At 43.6% G+C, this 21,775-nt stretch overlaps 1 protein-coding gene across 1 annotated transcript in view; it reads left to right on the plus strand.

Moving 5' to 3' along the window:
• The window catches only part of LOC139531575 (contactin-associated protein-like 2), a 314,450-nt gene that overhangs the window by 112,403 nt on the left and 180,272 nt on the right, over window positions 1-21,775 (plus strand). The gene's annotated exons all lie outside the window — the stretch shown is intronic.

Below are 21,775 nucleotides of genomic sequence, written 5' to 3' on the forward strand. Positions count from 1 at the left end.
AGAGAGAGGCGTCAAGAGAGAGGGAGAGAGAGACAGAGAGAGGGGGAGATGTAAAGTGTGTGTAATTTTGTAAATTAGCGGCAGTGCCATGGCTTAGCTCTCTGTGAGACCACCCTCAGGCTTCCTTCCTCTCCTTGTATTAATGAATGAGGGAACAGAGATAGAGGGCTAGAGAACAAAATAAAGAGAGAATTAAAGGAGTGGTACAGAGCTCCTACCAGAGGTAAAATAGCAGGTCAAGTCATGTTGACCTCTTCTGCTGTAAAGTTGTTTCAGATTGAACTAATTGTAATATTAATCAACTTTCTCTGTCACTTCTTTCACACTTCACTGACTATGGCTGTTCAGTTGAACCAAAGAAAACTAGGTGCTGTTGAATTGGAGCGCAAGACACTAGCTACGCATGTTGATTACAAGATGGCGCCGATAGAAATGGTCACCTGGTTCCTGGCTCCTAAGCAACTTTGCTGAATGTATATATTTTTATGTTATTTCTCACATTATTAGCTCACAATGTTTTTTGAATTATTACATATGTAACTGATGTGAAATGGCTATCTAGTTAGCGGTGGTGCGCGCTAATAGCCTTTCAATCGGTGACGTCACTTGCTCTGAGACCTTGAAGTAGTGGTTCCCCTTGCTCTGCAAGGGCGGTGGCTTTTGTAGAGCGATGGGTAACGATGCTTCGTGGGTGACTGTTGTTGATGTGTGCAGAGGGTCCCTGGTTCGCGTCCGGGTCGGGGCGAGGGGACGGACTAAAGTTAAACTGTTACATTGATGCTGTTGACCCAGATCACTGGTTGCTGTGGAAAAGGAGGAGGTCGAAAGGGGGGTGAGTGTAACCGATGTGAAATGGCTAGCTAGTTAGCGGTGGTGCGCGCTAATAGCGTTTCAATCGGTGACGTCACTCGCTTTGAGACCTTGAAGTAGTGGTTCCCCTTGCTCTGCAAGGGCTGCAGGTTTTGTGGAGCGATGGGTAACGATGCTTGGTGGGTGACTGTTGTTGATGTGTGCATAGGGTCCCTGGTTCGCGCCCGGGTCGGGGCGAGGGGACGGAATAAAGTTAAACCGTTACACATACAGTCAAAACATAACTTTTAGATATCAGAGCAGCGGTAACTGGCATATTACTATATTACAGCTATATTACTTGCTAATGTTCAGTCGTCGGACAATAAAGTAGACAAGCTCAGGGCGAGGATCTCCTTCCAGAGAGACATCAGGGATTGTAACATACTCTGTTTCACAGAATCATGGCTCTCTCCAGATGTCCTCGTCCCCGTACTGTCCCCATCCATACAGCCAGCTGAGGTCTCAGTACATCAGACAGGAATAAAGAACTCAACATGAAAAAGAAAGGCACAGGTGTATGTTTCATGATTAACTAATCATGATGTGATTGTGGTAACATACATTAACTCAAGTCCTTTTGTTCATCCAACCTAGAATACCTCTCAATCAAATGCCAACCGCATTACCTGCTGAGATAACTATCTTCAGTCATCGTCACAGCCGTGTATATTCCCCCTCAAGCCAATACCACGACAGCTCTCAAGGAACTACACTGGACTTTGTGCAACCTGGAAACCGCATAGCCTGAGGCCGCATTATTTATACCTGGGTACTTTAATAAAGCAAATCTGAGGACAACTAAACCGAAGTTTTACCATCACATTGACTGTAGTACTCGCTCTTATAAAACACTTGATCACTTTCTTTCTTGCATGGAATAGCCTTCATTTCTCGGAACAAGAATAGACTGACACGTTTCAGAAGAAAGGTCTTTGTTTCTGGCCATTTTGAGCCTGTAATCGAACCCACAAATGCTGATGCTCCAGACACTCAACTAGTCTAAAGAAGGCCAGTTTTATTGCTTCTTTAATCAGCACAACAGTATTCAGCTGAGCTAACATAATTGCAAAAGTTTTTTTTAATGATCAATTAGCCTTTTAAAATGATAAACTTGGATTAGCTAACACGAAGTGCCATTGGAACACAGGAGTGATGGTTGCTGATAATGGGCCTCTGTACACCTGTGTAGATATTCCATTAAAAATCTGCCATTTCCAGCTACAATAGTCATTTACCACATTAACTATGTCTACACTGTATTTCTGATCAATTTGGTGTTATTTTAATGGACAAAAAATTTGCTTTTCTTTGAAAACAAGGACATTTCTAAGTGACCCCAAACTTTTGAACGGTAGTGTAGACACTGGTCACTTTAATAATTTTTGCATACCTTTTTACCCATTTCATATGTATATCCTGTATTCTAGTCAAGGCCTATCCTATTTAATTATTGTTGTACATACAGTGCATTCAGAAAGTATTCAGACCCCTTGACTTTTTCCACATTTTGTTATTGTACGGTCATAATGGCCAAAATGTCTTCAATCTAAACACAATACCCCATAATGACATCACAATACCCCATAATGACATCACAATACCCCATAATGACAAAGTTAAAACAGGTATTTAAAAATACCTTATTTACATAAGTATGTCGAAAAAGTCGAAATTGAGCTCAGTTGCATCCTGATTCTATTGATCATCCTTGAGATGTTTCTACAACTTGATTGGAGTCAGACTGTGGTAAATTCAATTGATTGGACATGATTTGGAAAGGCACACACCTGTCTATATAAGGTTCCACAGTTGACAGAGCATGTCAGAGCAAAAACCATGAGGTCGAAGGAATTGTCCGGGGGGCTCCCAGATGAGGCACAGATCTGGGGAAGTGTACCAAAAAAGGTTTGCAGCATTAAAGGTCAACAAGAATACAGTGGACTCCATCATTCTTAAATGGAAGACGTTTGGAACCACCAAGACTCTTCCTAGAGCTGGCCGCCAGACCAAATTGAGCAATACGGCGAGAAGGGCCCTGGTCAGGGAGGTGACCAAGAACCCGATGGTCACTCTGACAGAGCTCTATAGGTCCTCTGTGGAGTTGGGAGAACCTTCCAGAAGGAAAACCATCTCTGCAGCACTCCACCAATCAGGCCTTTATGGTAGATTGGCCAGACGGAAGCCACTCCTCAGTAAAAGGCACATGACAGCCCGCTTGGAGTTTGCCAAAAGGCACCTAAGGGACACTCAGACCATGAGAAACAAGATTCTCTGGTCTGAGTAAACCAAGATTGGACTCTTTGGCCTGAATGCCAAGTGTCACTTCTGAAGGAAACCTGGCACCATCCCTACGGTGAAGCATGATGGTGGCAGGATAATGCTGTGGGGATGATTTTGAGCTGCAGGGACTGAGAGACTAGTCAGGATCGAAGGAAAGATGAACAGAGGAAAGTACAGAGAGATCCTTGATGAAAAGCTGCTCCAGAGCGCTCAGGACCTCAGACTGGGGTGAAGGTTCACCTTCCAACAGGACAACAACCCTAAGCACACAGCCAAGACAACGCAGGAGTGGCTTTGGGATAAGTCTCTGAATCAGGTGGCCCAGCCAAAGCCTGGACTTGAACCCGATCGAACATCTCTGGAGAGACCTGAAAATAGCTGTGCAGTGACGCTCCCCATCTTACCTGACAGAGCTTGAGAGGATCTGCAGAGAAGAATGAGAGAAACTCCTCAAAATTTGTGTGCCAATCTTGTAGCGTCATACCCAAGAAGACTCAAGGCCGTAATCGCTGCCAAAGGTGCTTCAACAAATACTGAGTAAAGGGTGTGAATACTTATGTAAATATGATATTTCAGTTTTTTTATACACTGCTCAAAAAAATAAAGGGAACACTAAAATAACACATCCTAGATCTGAATGAATGAAATATTCTTATTAAATACTTTTTTCTTTACATAGTTGAATGTGCTGACAACAAAATCACACAAAAATTATCAATGGAAATCAAATTTATCAACCCATGGAGGTCTGGATTTGGAGTCACACTCAAAATTAAAGTGGAAAACCACACTACAGGCTGATCCAACTTTGATGTAATGTCCTTAAAACAAGTCAAAATGAGGCTCAGTAGTGTGTGTGGCCTCCATGTGCCTGTATGACCTCCCTACAACGCCTGGGCATGCTCCTGATGAGGTGGCGGATGGTCTCCTGAGGGATCTCCTCCCAGACCTGGACTAAAGCATCCTCCAACTCCTGGACAGTCTGTGGTGCAACGTAGCGTTGGTGGATGGAGCGAGACATGATGTCCCAGGTGTGCTCAATTGGATTCAGGTCTGGGGAACGGGCGGGCCAGTCCATAGCATAAATGCCTTCCTCTTGCAGGAACTGCTGACACACTCCAGCCACATGAGGTCTAGCATTGTCTTGCATTAGGAGGAACCCAGGGCCAACCGCACCAGCATATGGTCTCACAAGGGGTCTGAGGATCTCATCTCGGTACCTAATGGCAGTCAGGCTACCTCTGGCGAGCACACACACACACACACACACACACACACACACACACACACACACACACACACACACACACACACACACACACACACACACACACACACACACACACACACACACGGTTCGGTATATGTTCAGTGTGTGTTGGCGATAGAGGGAGCGACAGATCCTTTCCCTTGTAACATTGACAAGTTCCCTACCCCATGCAGAGAAGAGCAAGATGGTGTGTCTGCTTTCATCCAGACAGAGAGAGATGGAGGAAGAGAGAATGAGTGGGTGGATGGGGTAGAAAGAGGAGGAGGGAAGGATAGAGGGTGAAGAGGAGGGAAGGGGAGGAGAGAGGGAGAAAATGAGATAGCTGCTATGAAGGAGGAGGGGGGGGGAGGAGGGGGGGAGGTGTAGGAAGAGGAGGTGGGAAGGAGAGAGGGAGAAAATGAGACAACTGCTATAAAGGAGAAGGGGGAGGAGGAGAAAGGGGTATGAGGAGGATGAGGAAGAGGGGGAGAAGGAGGAGGAAGAAGAGGGGGAGTAGGAGGAGGATGAAGAGTTATATCTAGTCAGTCACTCCATGGTTGTTTCCCAGTCATGTACCTACAGTATAAGTCAGAAGTTTACATACACTTAGGTTGGAGTCATTAAAACTCGTTATTCAACCACTCCACAAATGTCTTGTTAAAACAAACTATAGTTTTGGCAAGTCGGTTAGGACATCTACTTTGTGCATGACACAAGTAATTTTTCAAACAATTGTTTACAGACGGATTATTTCACTTATAATTCACTGTATCACAATTCCAGTGGGTCAGAAGTTTACATACATTAAAGTTGACTGTGCCTTTAAACAGCCTGGAAAATTCCCAAAAATGATGTCATGGCTTTAGAAGCTTCTGATAGGCTAATTGACATAATTTGAGTCCATTGGAGGTGTACCTGTGGATGTATTTCAAGGCATACCTTCAAACTCAGTGCCTCTTTGCTTGACATCATGGGAAAATCAAAACAAATCAGCCAAGACCTCAGAAAAAAAGTTGTAGACCTCCAGATGTCAGTTTCATCCTTGGGAGCAATTTCCAAACGCCTGAAGGTACCACGTTCATCTGTACAAACAATAGTACGCAAGTATAAACACCATGGGGCCACGCACCTTACCGCTCAGGAAGGAGACGCGTTCTGTCTCCTAGATATGAACATACTTTGGTGCGAAAAGTGCAAATCAATCCCAGAACGACAGCAAAGGACCTTGTGAAGATGCTGGAGGAAACAGATACAAAAGTATCTATATCCACAGTAAAATGAGTCCCATATCGACATAACCTGAAAGGCCGCTCAGCAAGGAAGAAGCCACTGCTCCAAAACCGGCGTTAAAAAGCCAGACTACAGTTTGCAACTGCACATGAGGACAAAGATCATACTTTTTTGGATAAATGTCCTTTGGTCTTATTAAATAAATATAGAACTGTTTGGAAGCTTGCAAGCCGAAGAACACCATGCCAGTTGTGAAGCACGGGGGTGGCAGAATCATATTGTGGGGGTGCTTTGCTGCAGGGGGGACTGGTGCACTTCGCAAAATAGATGGCATCATGAGGTAGGAAAATTACGTGGATATATTGAAGCAACATCTCAAGACATCAGTCAGGAAGTTAAAGCTTGGTCTCAAATGGGTCTTTCAAATGGACAATGACCCCAAGCATACTTCCAAAGTTGTGGCAAAATGGCTTAAGGACAACAAAGTCAATGTATTGGAGTGGCCATCATAAAACCCTGATCTCAATCCTATAGAAAATGTGTGGGCAGAACTGAAAAAGTGTGTGCGAGCAAGGAGGCCTACATACCTGGCTCAGTTACACCAGCTCTGTCAGGAGGAATGGGCCAAAATGCACTCAACTTATTGGGGGAAGCTTGTGGAAGGCTACCCAAAACGTTTGACCCAAGTTAAACAATTTCAAGGTATTGCTACCATAAAGAAATTGAATGTACAGTGGGGAGAACAAGTATTTGATACACTGACAATTTTGCAGGTTTTCCTACTTACAAAGCATGTAGAGGTCTGTAATTTTTATCATAGGTACACTTCAACTGTGAGAGACGGAATCTAAAACAAAAATCCAGAAAATCACATTGTATGATTTTTAAGTAATTAATTTGCATTTTATTGCATGACATAAGTATTTGATACATCAGAAAAGCAGAACTGAATATTTGGTACAGAAACCTTAGTTTGCAATTACAGAGATCATACGTTTCCTGTAGTTCTTGACCAGGTTTGCACACACTGCAGCAGGGATTTTGGCCCACTCCTCCATACAGACCTTCTCCAGATCCTTCAGGTTTTGGGGCTGTCGCTGGGCAATACGGACTTTCGGCTCCCTCCAAAGATTTTCTATTGGGTTCAGGTCTGGAGACTGGCTAGGCCACTCCAGGACCTTGAGATGCTTCTTACGGAGCCACTCCTTAGTTGCCCTGGCTGTGTGTTTCGGGTCGTTGTCATGCTGGAAGACCCAGCCACGACCCATCTTCAATGCTCTTACTGAGGGAAGGAGGTTGTTGGTCAAGATCTCGCGATACATGGCCCCATCCATCCTCCCCTCAATACGGTGCAGTCGTCCTGTCCCCTTTGCAGAAAAGCATCCCCAAAGAATGATGTTTCCACCTCCATGCTTCACGGTTGGGATGGTGTTCTTGGGGTTGTACTCATCCTTCTATTCCTCCAAACACGGCGAGTGGAGTTTAGAGCAAAAAGCTCTATTTTTGTCTCATCAGACCACATGACCTTCTCCCATTCCTCCTCTGGATCATCCAGATGGTCATTGGCAAACTTCAGACGGGCCTGGACATGCGCTGGCTTGAGCAGGGGGACCTTGCGTGCGCTGCAGGATTTTAATCCATGACGGCGTAGTGTGTTACTAATGGTTTTCTTTGAGACTGTGGTCCCAGCTCTCTTCAGGTCATTGACCAGGTCCTGCCGTGTAGTTCTGGGCTGATCCCTCAGATTCCTCATGATCATTGATGCCCCACGAGGTGAGATCTTGCATGGAGCCCCAGACCGAGGGTGATTGACCGTCATCTTGAACTTCTTCCATTTTCTAATAATTGTGCCAACAGTTGTTGCCTTCTCACCAAGCTGCTTGGCTATTGTCCTGTAGCCCATCCCAGCCTTGTACAGGTCTACAATTTATCCCTGATGTCCTTACACAGCTCTCTGGTCTTGGCCATTGTGGAGAGGTTGGAGTCTGTTTGATTGAGTGTGTGGACAGGTGTCTTTTATACAGGTAACGAGTTCAAACAGGTGCAGTTAATACAGGTAATGAGTGGAGAACAGGAGGGCTTCTTAAAGAAAAACTAACAGGTCTGTGAGAGCCGGAATTCTTACTGGTTGGTAGGTGATCAAATACTTATGTCATGCAATAAAATGCAAATTAATTACTTAAAAATCATACAATGTGATTTTCTGGATTTTTGTTTTAGATTCCGTCTCTCACAGTTGAAGTGTACCTATGATAAAAATGACAGACCTCTACATGCTTTGTAAGTAGGAAAACCTGCAAAATCGGCAGTGTATCAAATACTTGTTCTCCCCACTGTATGTAAACTTCTGACCCACTGGGAATGTGATGAAAGAAATAAAAGTTGAAATAAATCATTCCCACTGCTATTGTTCTGACATTTCACATTCTTAAGATAAAGTGGTGGTCCCAATTGACCTAAGACAGGTAATTTTTACTAGGATTAAATGTGAGGAATTGTGAAAGACTGAGTTTAAATGTATTTGGCTAAGGTGTATGTAAACGTCTTACTTCAGCTGTATGTTTATGTCTACATCTCCTCACATCTTAAATCAGCACCGTTCCTTCGGTCAGGTGTGTTTGTTCTCAGGAGGCCAATGAGATGGACAGTCCAATATCACAGCTATCCCAGGTCTGTCAGAGTGTTAATAACATGAGTCCAGGTCTGTCAGAGTGTTAATAACATGAGTCCAGGTCTGTCAGAGTGTTAATAACATGAGTCCAGGTCTTTCAGAGAGTTAATAACATGAGTACAGGTCTGTCAGAGAGTTAATAACATGAGTACAGGTCTGTCAGAGTGTTAATAACATGAGCCCAGGTCTGTCAGAGTGTTAATAACATGAGTACAGGTCTTTCAGAGTGTTAATAACATGAGTCCAGGTCTTTCAGAGTGTTAATAACATGAGTCCAGGTCTGTCAGAGTGTTAATAACATGAGTCCAGGTCTGTCAGAGTGTTAATAACATGAGTCCAGGTCTGTCAGAGTGTTAATAACATGAGCCCATGTCTGTCAGAGTGTTAATAACATGAGCCCAGGTCTGTCAGAGTGTTAATAACATGAGTCCAGGTCTGTCAGAGTGTTAATAACATGAGTCCAGGTCTGTCAGAGTGTTAATAACATGAGTCCAGGTCTGTCAGAGTGTTAATAACATGAGTCCAGGTCTGTCAGAGTGTTAATAACATGAGTCCAGGTCTGTCAGAGTGTTAATAACATGAGTCCAGGTCTGTCAGAGTGTTAATAACATGAGTCCAGGTCTGTCAGAGTGTTAATAACATGAGTCCAGGTCTGTCAGAGTGTTAATAACATGAGTACAGGTCTGTCAGAGTGTTAATAACATGAGTCCAGGTCTGTCAGAGTGTTAATAACATGAGTACAGGTCTGTCAGAGTGTTAATAACATGAGCCCAGGTCTGTCGGAGTGTCACTTATCCATCAGTCCTCAACTGTTCCCCCACTACATTATCCCTCCACTCAACCTCTCTGTCAAGTGAAAAGAACAAATGTTCTACTCCAGTATTTCTCCACCCCCCTCTCTGTCTCCCTCTCTTCCTCTTCCTCCCTCTCTCTGTCTCCCTCTCTCTTCCTCCCCCCCCCTCTCTCTCTCTCTCTCTCTTCCTCCCTCTCTCTGTCTCCCTCTCTCTGTCTCCCTCTCTTCCTCTTCCTCCCTCTCTCTGTCTGTGAACATCAGAGGAGTTTGAATCATGACAGCCCTTTTCATTTAGTCTTAGAGACTGTTGGAGTCACAGAGAAAAGAGGAGGATAAGGAGGGAAGGGAATAAAGGAGAGGAAAGTAACATAGTAACTTTCGTATTTGTATCCCTTAATTCGCTCTCCCTCTCCGTCTTCCCTCGCTCTCTCTCCTCCTTCCACCTAGCACTCATATCCCTCCTATCTGAGTCTTTCTCTCTTTCTTCCCCATTCTCAGTCTCTCTCTCTCTCTCTCTCTCTCTCTCTCTCTCTCTCTCTCTCTCTCTCTCTCTCTCTCTCTCTCTCTCTCTCTCTCTCTCTCTCTCTCTCTCTCTCTCTCTCTCTCCTCCTTTATATCTCTCCCTCTCCCTCCCCCTACTCCTCTCTCTCTCTCTCTCTCTCTCCCCTCTCTCTGCCCCCCTTTTCTCTCTCACCTCCCTCCTCTCTTTCTCCCCCTCTCCATCTCTTCTTTCTCTCTCCCACCTCCTCTCTCTCTCCACCTTTCTCTCTCTCTTTCTCTCTCTCTCTCGCCCTCCCCCTTCTCCTTTCTCTCTCTCCGTCCCCCTCCTCCTCTCTCTCTCTTACTCCACCTCTCTATTCCTTCTCTCTCTCTCTCTTCTCTCTATCCCCTCTCTTTCTCCCCTTCTCTTTCTCTCTCCCTCATTCTCTCTCTCTTTTCTCTCTATCCCCTCTTTCTCTCTCCCTCCTCCATCTCTTTCGCTCTCCCTCCTTTCCCCCTCTTTCTCCCCCTCTCTATCCCCTCTGTCCCCCCACCCTCCTCTCTATCTCGCTCTCTCTTTCTATCTCTCCTGTCAGAGGCCTGTCAGAGGGAAATGCTAGTCTGTTCCCTCAAGGCAGCCAGCAGAAAATAGTTGACACTTCGCTGTCAGAGAGTTGTGTAAAACAGTGTGTGTGCGTGCGTGTGTGTGTGTGTGTGTGTGTGTGTGTGTGTGTGTGTGTGTGTGTGTGTGTGTGTGTGTGTGTGTGTGTGTGTGTGTGTGTGTGTGTGTGTGTGTGTGTGTGTGTGTGTGTGTGTGTGTGTGTGTGTGTGTTCACACGTGTGTGTCGACTGTAAATAGACAATCCATTAGCCAACTGACAACCAATTCTCTGTCCAGTCTTGGAGTCCAGTATTTTTCTCTAAATTGTGTAGTAGAGGATATGCTGTATCTGTATACAACAACACAAATGCTGTTTCTCTAGCTGTTTGTCAAACCATGGAAACATTATTCCATGTTTAGCTTCATACTCGGCTTACAGTGTGTGTTTCCACTGGAGGATGTTGAAAGAAGCCCGTCCATAAACAATTTATACTCACTTTCCATCCTACGTTCTCTTTTCATTCTCACATTATATATGCAGCAAAATAAACAAGACTTCGTTTTATCAGGCACACACACCCACACACACACACATGTATGCATGAACACACACAGCGTGAACAAACATTGACACACACACACACACATATTCGCCAGCGCATCGGTAAATAAATACGCTTGTGTGAAATTCCCCTGATATGGCTGGCCTCTCAGGCTGATGAGAAAAATGCCTGAGTAATTTTGTAGAAATAATTTTTCACTGTGCATGGAAAATATTGATATATAAATTTCCATTTCCACGGTGTCTCTCTCCTCTCATAGGCTAGTGAGTGTGTTTGTTGACTAAAACACATACAATATACCCTTTTGCCTCCAGCTGTGTGTGTGTGTGCAGTGTTTTCCACAAGCACATGGAGTAGCCAGTCAAATAGAGAAAGTAGCCAGCCAGGCTCCCTCTAGGGGTTCCCAAGCTCTGTTTTGTAAGCCTCTAGGTGTAATCGGCCTGTGTGTAGCTGGTGTGGAGGAGTCAGGCGCAGGACAGCAGATATGAGCAATGAACGTACTTTACTCAAAACAAGGACAAAACAAATGGACAATGAAAAGTGGATCGGCGATGGCTAGAAGGCCGGTGACATCGACCGCCGAACGCCGCCCGAACAAGGAGAGGGACCGAAGGAAGTCGTGACACTAGGTACTACATTCTAATGCCTTAATCCCATCCAAAATACACAGCAATAGTATTGAATAATTTAATGAGGTTACCTTCCATATTGGAAAAATGTGTTGTGGTGTTGTGTTTACAATTTAAATGAGTGAAAATGTATAAATTGAGTGTATTGTTAGTTGTTTTGGATATCGTCTAGGTCTAGGCCTATATAATCTGGACTATTTTCTAAGTAAGAGAACATTAAACATTTTTTAACATTTAACCTGTCTTCTCTTTAGATTTAACTATTTTACTGCAAGATATGAATTGCCCCAATTATGTTTGTTCTTCAAATTATGTATTTTATTAAAGCAGAAAAATTAAGTAAAAAGTCCAAATTATCTTGAAGAAATGTATTTAAGGTAAAGTAAGAAATCTAACAAGTTGTGTGATGGACACTTTTTCAAATGACAAAATGGGTCTCTGCCCAGAGGGGGTGAAAACGTGCTTGGTGATGAAATTTAACTTCCTTATGTTAACAAGTACATTTTACCAAGAAAAATGATGATTCTTCATGTTCTGAATCATTCGGTAGGGTTTTTCTCTAACTTATCATGAACATTATATCTAAGAAGTCGGATTTCGTAACCTAACTCTGTTGACAAAGTGGTGCAGGTTTCTGGCAAGAACTTTTGAGGATTTTCCATTCTGTAGTGGTCGTCTTCACAGTTCAACATGAAGCTGAATTAAATGTGTCAGGCTTTGAAAACAAATAGCTTGGTATATGCTCAATGCTCCGTTGATATTTCACAGAGATCCGCTTTTTTTCCCGAATGAATATGAAAAAGTATACCAAACATATGTACATACTACATGTCTCAAAACCGATAGCCATTTTGTCTCTATATTGTTTTATGTGTGTGTGTTTGTGCGCACATGTTCAATATAATTTAATCCATGATAATCGAGAAACCAATATACAATTATTGGATTGACATAAACGTTTATTACACTTTGATGTACAGTACCGGGCAAAAGTTTGGATACACCTACTTATCCAAGGGTTTTTCTTTATTTTTACTATGTTCTACATTGTAGAATAATAGTGAAGACATCAAAACAAGAAATAACATATATGGAATCATGTACAGTTGAAGTCAGAAGTTTACATACACTTTAGCCAAATATATTTAAACTCAGTTTTTCACAATTCCTGACATTTAATCCTAGTAAAAATTCCATGTCTTAGGTCAGTTAGGATCACCACTTTATTTTAAGATTGTGAAATGTCAGAATAATAGTAGAGAGAATGATTTATTTCATTTTTTCCCCCATCACAATCCCAGTGGGTCAGAAGTTTACATACACTAAATTAGTATTTGGAAGCATTGCCTTTAAATTGTTTAACTTGGGTCAAACGTTTCCACAATCTTCCCACAATAAGTTGGGTGAATTTTGTCCCATTCCTCCTGACAGAGCTGGTGTAACTGAGTCAGGTTTGTAGGCCTCCTTGCTCGCAGACGCTTTTTCAGTTCTGCCCAAAAATGTTCTATAGGATTGAGGTCAGGGCTTTGTGATGGCCACTCCAATACCTTAACTTTGTTGTCCTTAAGCCAGTTTGCCACATCTTTGGAAGTATGCTTGTGGTCATTGTCCATTTGGAAGACCCATTTGCGACCAAGCTTTAACTTCCTGACTGATGTCTTGAGATGTTGCTTCAATATATCCACCTCATTTTCCTCCCTCATAATGCCATCTATTTTGTGAAGTGCACCAATCCCTCCTGCAGCAAAGCACCCCCACAACATGATGTTGCCACCCCCGTGCTTTACGATTGGGATGGTGTTCTTGGTGCTTGCAAGCCTCCCCATTTTTCCTCCAAACATAACGATGGTCATTATGGCCAAACAGTTCTATTTTTGTTTCATCAGACCAGAGGACATTTCTCCAAAAAGTACGATCTTTGTCCCCATGTGCAGTGGCAAACCGTAGTCTGGCTTTTTATGGCGGTTTTGGAGCAGTGGCTTCTTCCTTGCTTCTTCCTTGTCAATATAGGGCTCGTTTTTCTGTGGATATAGATACTTTTGTACCTGTTTCCTCCAGCATCTTCACAAGGTCCTTTGCTGTTGTTCTGGGATTGATTTGCACTTTTCGCACCAAAGTACGTTCATATCTAGGAGACAGAACGTGTCTCCTTCCTGAGCGGTATGACGGCTGAGTGGTCCAAAGGTGTTTATACTTGCGTACAATTGTTTGTACAGATGAGCGTGTTACCTTCAGGCATTTGGAAATTGCTTCCATGCTGTTTAAAGGCACAGTCAACTTAGTGTATGTAAGCTTCTGACCCACTGGAATTGTGATACAGTGAATTATAATTGAAATAATCTGTCTGTAAACAATTGTTGGAAAAATGACTTGTGTCATGCACAAAGTAGATGTCCTCACCGACTTGCCAAAACTATAGTTTGTTAACAAGAAATTTGTGGAGTGGTTGAAAAACAAGTTTTAATGACACCAACCTAAGTGTATGTAAACTTCCCACTTCAACTGTATCTTGTTTCTATATTTCCTGTAATGAGAGCTGTGGATAAGCTGCTGGCGTTTCACTTGACCTTCAGCGGGTATACAGAATGGTGAAAGACTGTTTGGAAGGCTTATCTCAATCAGACTAGGTTTGTCCTTGAGTAGAATCATCACAAGTTTTATTTAAACATACACACACGCACATACAGTACACGCGCACAGATAAATAAACACACACACACACACACACACACACACACACACACACACACACACACACACACACACACACACACACACACACACACACACACACACACACACACACACACACACACACAAAACACACAGCCACACAGATACACACACACACACACACACACACACACACACACACACACAGAGACAGTTACCATCTGTCAAGCATTGAGATCCTGCTGCTTAAATAAATAATGGGAAAGAACCTGCATCACTACTTAAAACTGCAAATAAACATATTGTTCCAACTTGTAAAGAAACTTTTCCAATTTTTGTTCATATATAATTGCCTTTCTGAGTCTCACTGCTTGTTAAAATAGCCTGCAGCCTCTGAAAGACACGAGTCCATCAATCTTGGTGTATATAGTCAACTGAAGGAGAAGGAAATAAATAACAATTGAAAATGATTTTAAATGGAATGGATTCTTGGTGCTACAAGACATTGAGTTATCTCACTGCCCACACACCTTGGATAAACACGTTCTGCAACCAATATATTGCTGAATTGAAATGTCATCTGCCTTTTTAACGTTTAATTACCTTGAATTATAGCATGTAACGCAATTCCGATGTAAACAATCTTACGTCTGAAATACGAATATAGCCTGCTCCATCAACATTAATCTCTTCTCGTCATGACAATATTATGTGTATTTCTCTGGTAATAACAACCTTAGGACACTTGTTTTATTTGATATTAAAGGGCAGAAAACAAACTTCAAAGTCTCAATATACCTCTGGAAGTTACACCCCTCTCATTAATACAACTCACCCCGGAGGTTCCAATAACATCACAGTTGTTATTTCAAAATACTTGGTCCTATCTTTCTCCCTTTTTTTTTTTATTCAACTGATTTATCTCTGGTGGTGGAAAAAACAGAACATGGATTACACCCTGTGGTAACGGCACAGTTATTTTCCTGCTAACTCAATCAGGGCATAGCTTATTTAGATAGGGTTATAATTGTCATACTCGAAAGTCTATCTAGTATAATCTCGATCTATTTATTTTCTTTTGTAGCGATAGATAAAGTGAAATGCAGCTTTGTTTTCTCTTAGAAGCCAAAGACTTCTTTCCGATCAGTCTTTAGAAAGGAGGCAAGGTGTCTGTTTTATCTCTAACATGTCAATCTATGAGATGCGGCGACGCTAATTAGGAACCTTATTGAAGAAAACCCCTGGAGCGGGGAAGCTATTGAACGTGACACAAACAGTACATAAATATAGCTATCTGTCCTTCTTTAATTGCCACTGAATAGGGTGAGGTGTCACCTTGAAGCATGTCATTAATGCTGTTCAGTTAATCAGTTATAATCAGATCGAATCAAATAACATGTGTAGGTCAAGGGTGGCTAATGCTCCTCCTGGACAGCTACTGGGTATATAGCCTTTTGCTCCAACTTAATTCTAAAATTATAAAACCTGATTTAGCTAATCAAGGGCCTGGTGAGCATCTAATTAGCAGACACAGGTGTGCCATAGAGCTTCAGTTTCTTGGTAGCTTTAGTATCCTTAGTGACGACCGTAATGTCTGTAGATTTTCATACTGTATCTTCCGTACAGCTGGGTAGCCTAACCTCATTACAGAGCTGTAAGTGGACACTGCAAAAACAATCAATAAAATTTAATAAAGGTTCAATTAAAAAATAAATGAAATAACAAAAAACTTACTATGGATCTAGTGAATTCCAGCCTCGTGCCTTTGTGAGAGGCATTACACATTCAAAACGGTAAGAAGTTTTTCATAACCATAAATCTGCACCTAGTGTCAGTTATTCATCTACATTCTCTTAGGGAATCTGGACACGTCCGGAATGTTCCCCCATTCCCACACGGAATGGCGGTCCTAAACCTCTCATCAGGAGCAGTATTCCGATGACGGATGTTTTATGGCCTGGATGTGATCCACATACACACAGACGGATGAGGGAAATGACTTTCCAAAACCATTTCATTGGCATTCGGAACCAGCTGACATTCCAGTTTTCCAAGCAGACAACATGCTGGGGATTGTAATATGATGTGTATCATTGGGCAGATTGGGGCACTGTCAGTCAGACCTGGGTCAGGCACTGTATATAGATATATATAGATAGATATATAGTAGAAACATGCAGGGGCAGCGAGGTTACCTTTGATGTGGGATCGTATTGGGACTTAGCCACGCCCTCCAACGTGCTTTCCATCCAGGGGTGCTGCACTGCTGCTTGACACCTTGCTCAACTCAACTGTCTGTGTAATGTGTGCTGTCTGGGGGTGGTTGAGAATGGAGCAGACACATTTCCGTTGTTCGCTGTAACATACAGTATGAACAATAAAGTTGTATTGTGTTGTACAGTCAGTGCAGCTACAATACATTCAGATGGTCCCAACACTACACTCTCCTTATAACGCTGGGCACTATAACTGGCTGACAGCTGGAACGTTGATGGAACCTCATGATAGACGACACATGCGTCATTCATGTCATGAACAGAACGTTCTGTACAGGAAAGATGTACTGTGCTCCTACATAGTACATGTGGTGAAAGTGCTTAGGACAAGTTATCAGAGCGGCTGTGGATTTAAAAGCATGCTTTTAGAATGCAGAAGTAATGTAGCTCAGAGCTACTCTGGGGAGATGGTAGACATGTCCAATCTACTTCATTATCTTTACTTTCAGCATAGATCATGGCTCAATCATGCGTCTGAGAGACGATGAGACGTGAGGAAAAGTAATTTGCTTTATAGATGGTTTTAGATGGTTTGTTGGCGAGTGTGTTGTACAGTACGGGCATGTAAGTAGTGTTTCTGCCAGCGACGCAGGAGGAAGAGGAGACTTGATGGACAGAGCACCTTGTGGTTAGGTGATCCTTTGGGAGATGTTTAATGAAATATGATTGTACACATCAATAATATGCACGTGAACAGACATTACTACTGTATACTGAACAAAAAATATAAATTCACCATGCAAGAATTTCTAAGAATTTACTGAGTTTACTGTAAATTAATTCATTAGGCCCTAAACTATGGATTTGACATGACTGGGAACACAGATACGCATCTGTTGGTCACAGATACCTTTAAACAATGGGCCACACAATGGATCTCAGGATCTCGTCACAGTATCTCTGTGCATTCAAATTGCCATCCATAAAATACAATTGTGTTCGTTGTCCGTAGCTTATGCCTGCCCATACCATAACCCCACTGCCACCATGGGGCACTCTGTTCACAACGTTGACATCAGCAAACCGCATGCCCACACAACGCCATACACATGGTCCGCAGTTGTGAGGCCGGTTTGAAACACTGCCAACTTCTCAAAAACAACGTTGGAGGCGGCTTATAGTAGAGAAATGAACATAAAATTATCTGGCAACAGCTCTGGTGGACATTCCTGCAGTCAGCATGCCAATTGCACGCTCCCTCTAAACTTGAAACGATGTAGTTTATAATTTTTTTTACACATTTGAGCATGACATTTTAAAGAAATTAAGCTTTTTGTGAGTATGGAAGATATCAGGGATCTTTTATTTCAGCTCATGAAACATGGGACCAACATTTTACATGTTGGTTTGATATTTTTGTTCAGTGTATATGACGGTAGTTCTATGAGCATTACTCATGTTAGGTCAATGTCATTAATTTGAGATCATAAACCAGGAGAGTAGCCTTCATCACCCAGACAGTTTGACATCCTGCTTGACATCCTGCTTCTACGGTGTTGTACTCTGACAGATGTTTTGTTCGGAGCCTTCTGTAACACTAATGATGTAATATCATTGACTGGATCTGAGGAGAATGCAGGAATGGATTCTAAAGACATGACTAGCTAGTACTGAGCAGTGTTCTGTCTCTCTAACAGCAGTCTGTAGCAGCAGTCTGTAGCAGTAGTCTGTAGCAGCTGTCTGTAGCAGCAGTCTGTAGCAGCAGTCTGTAGCAGCTGTCTGTAGCAGCAGTCTGTAGCAGCAGTCTGTAGCAGCTGTCTGTAGCAGCAGTCTGTAGCAGCAGTCTGTAGCAACAGTCTGTAGCAGCAGTCTGTAGCAGCTGTCTGTAGCAGCAGTCTGTAGCAGCAGTCTGTAGCAGCAGTCTGTAGCAGCAGTCTGTAGCAGCAGTCTGTAGCAACAGTCTGTAGCAGCAGTCTGTAGCAGCAGTCTGTAGCAGCAGTCTGTAGCAGCTGTCTGTAGCAGCAGTCTGTAGCAGCAGTCTGTAGCAGCTGTCTGTAGCAGCTGTCTGTAACAGCAGTGTGGAACAGCAGTCTGTTTCAGCAGTCTGTATCTCTGGGGCAGAAGTGGGTCTTCTGTTGCAGTACAAACTTTCCATCCTCAGACTGCAGTATTCACTGGTGATGTGAGACACGCATTCACACACACACACACACACACACACGCACGCACGCACACACACACACACACACACACGCACACGCACACGCACACACACACACATTCACATACACACATACACACACACACACACACACACACACACATTCACACACACACATACACACACACACACACACACACACACATACACACACACACACACACACACACACACATACACACACACACACGCACATTCACACACACACACACACACACACACACACACACACACACACACACACACACACACACACACACACACACACACACACACACACACACACACACACACACACACACACACACACATGTTTACTAAATGTACAACTTGATTTAAATGTAGACCCTCCTCACCAGATCTCCTCCACCTCTAGGGATGTCTACCCAATTACATGGAGCAAGCAGAGCAGCATATCAACCTGGTTATGGTAATAAGGTTGATGTAAAATCAATAAGCACCAGGTAGACATTTCCTTTAGGCACAGATCTAAGTGCAGATTCAATCCCACTAATTCTGACCTTAACCATTATTAGGGAAAATGCAGAACCGACCATAGTTCAGTGTCTATGGGGACATATACACTGCTCAAAAAAATAAAGGGAACACTTAAACAACACAATGTAACTCCAAGTCAATCACACTTCTGTGAAATCAAACTGTCCACTTAGGAAGCAACACTGATTGACAATAAATTTCACATGCTGTTGTGCAAATGGAATAGACAAAAGGTGGAAATTATAGGCAATTAGCAAGACACCCCCAATAAAGGAGTGGTTCTGCAGGTGGTGACCACAGACCACTTCTCAGTTCCTATGCTTCCTGGCTGATGTTTTGGTCACTTTTGAATGCTGGCGGTGCTTTCACTCTAGTGGTAGCATGAGACGGAGTCTACAACCCACACAAGTGGCTCAGGTAGTGCAGCTCATCCAGGATGGCACATCAATGCGAGCTGTGGCAAGAAGGTTTGCTGTGTCTGTCAGCGTAGTGTCCAGAGCATGGAGGCGCTACCAGGAGACAGGCCAGTACATCAGGAGACGTGGAGGAGGCCGTAGGAGGGCAACAACCCAGCAGCAGGACCGCTACCTACGCCTTTGTGCAAGGAGGAGCAGGAGGAGCACTGCCAGAGCCCTGCAAAATGACCTCCAGCAGGCCACAAATGTGCATGTGTCTGCTCAAACGGTCAGAAACAGACTCCATGAGGGTGGTATGAGGGCCCGACGTCCAAAGGTGGGGGTTGTGCTTACAGCCCAACACCATGCAGGACGTTTGGCATTTGCCAGAGAACACCAAGATTGGCAAATTCGCCACTGGCGCCCTGTGCTCTTCACAGATGAAAGCAGGTTCACACGCACATGTGACAGACGTGACAGAGTCTGGAGACGCCGTGGAGAACGTTCTGCTGCCTGCAACATCCTCCAGCATGACCGGTTTGGCGGTGGGTCAGTCATGGTGTGGGGTGGCATTTCTTTGGGGGGCCGCACAGCCCTCCATGTGCTCGCCAGAGGTAGCTTGACTGCCATTAGGTACCGAGATGAGATCCTCAGACCCCTTGTGAGACCATATGCTGGTGCGGTTGGCCCTGGGTTCCTCCTAATGCAAGACAATGCTAGACCTCATGTGGCTGGAGTGTGTCAGCAGTTCCTGCAAGAGGAAGGCATTGATGCTATGGACTGGCCCGCCCGTTCCCCAGACCTGAATCCAATTGAGCACATCTGGGACATCATGTCTCGCTCCATCCACCAACGCCACGTTGCACCACAGACTGTCCAGGAGTTGGCGGATGCTTTAGTCCAGGTCTGGGAGGAGATCCCTCAGGAGACCATCCGCCACCTCATCAGGAGCATGCCCAGGCGTTGTAGGGAGGTCATACAGGCACGTGGAGGCCACACACACTACTGAGCCTCATTTTGACTTGTTTTAAGGACATTACATAAAAGTTGGATCAGCCTGTAGTGTGGTTTTCCACTTTAATTTTGAGTGTGACTCCAAATCCAGACCTCCATGGGTTGATAAATGTGATTTCCATTGATCATTTTTGTGTGATTTTGTTGTCAGCACATTCAACTATGTAAAGAAAAAAGTATTTAATAAGAATATTTCATTCATTCAGATCTAGGATATGTTATTTTAGTGTTCCCTTTATTTTTTTGAGCAGTGTATATCTAATTGGACCTATTAGTAGTAAAAGCCTGGCACGTTTGGACTGCCCAGGACTCTGGACTCAAAGCAGGGTAGAGGTTTGAGTTATGTCTAGATGGACTCAGAGCAGGGTAGAGATTTGAGTTAGGTCCAGATGGACTCAGAGCAGGGTAGAGGTTTGAGTTATGTCCAGGACTCTGGACTCAGAGCGGGGTATAGACTTGAGTTAGGTCCAGGACTCTGGACTTAGAGCAGGGTAGAGGTTTGAGTTAGGTCCAGGACTCTGGACTCAGAGCAGGGTAGAGGTTTGAGTTAGGCCATGAGATACAGCAGAGTAGTTTCCCTTTAATAGTCTGAGTTCTCTCGCATCAATCCATACCCTCACACACACACACACACCTTTGCTCTACCTTCTCCATCTTAGAGTAATTATTGCCAGAGGCAGGTTGGCGTGGAGATGGATTGCCTCTGACGTCTGGTGAAAGTGAAGGAGAAGAGAGAGAACGCACTGCAGAGAGAGAGAGATAAAGAGGTAACAGGGAGTGAGATGAGGGCTGGGAAATGGAAAAACATAAACAGTGGCTAGCCAGCTTGCTTTCTGCTCCATGATTTAAATGGTTGATACTATAGAGGAAACTATTTTTTAGCAACCATTAGTAAACACACACACACGGAAGCACACACACACACTCACCTTATCAGCAGCTCCAGCTATTCTCTTATTCTCTCAGCTGTTGAAAGCTACAGAATCTAACAGGGAGGGCTTTTGTTGTTTTTTCGTGTGGGGTTTTCTTCTCTCTCTCTTTGTGTGATTCCAAGGTAACGGAATTGCGCTGATACTCTTATTTTTGCCAGACAAAAACCATTGATTTAAAATTTTAACGAACCATACAACTCTATGCACTAAGACTACTTTTACTGTACTGTACTCTACTGTACTGTACCCTACGCTACTGTACTGTACTGTACTCTACTCTACTCTACTCTACTCTACTGTCCTGTACTCTACTCTACTGTACTGTACCCTACTGTACTGTACCCTACTGTACTGTACCCTACGCTACTGTACTGTACTGTACTCTACTCTACTCTACTCTACTGTCCTGTACTCTACTCTACTGTACTGTACCCTACTGTACTGTACCCTACTGTACTGTACCCTACGCTACTGTACT

This window comes from Salvelinus alpinus, chromosome 10, assembly GCF_045679555.1.
Source record: "Salvelinus alpinus chromosome 10, SLU_Salpinus.1, whole genome shotgun sequence".
NCBI lineage: Eukaryota > Metazoa > Chordata > Actinopteri > Salmoniformes > Salmonidae > Salvelinus > Salvelinus alpinus.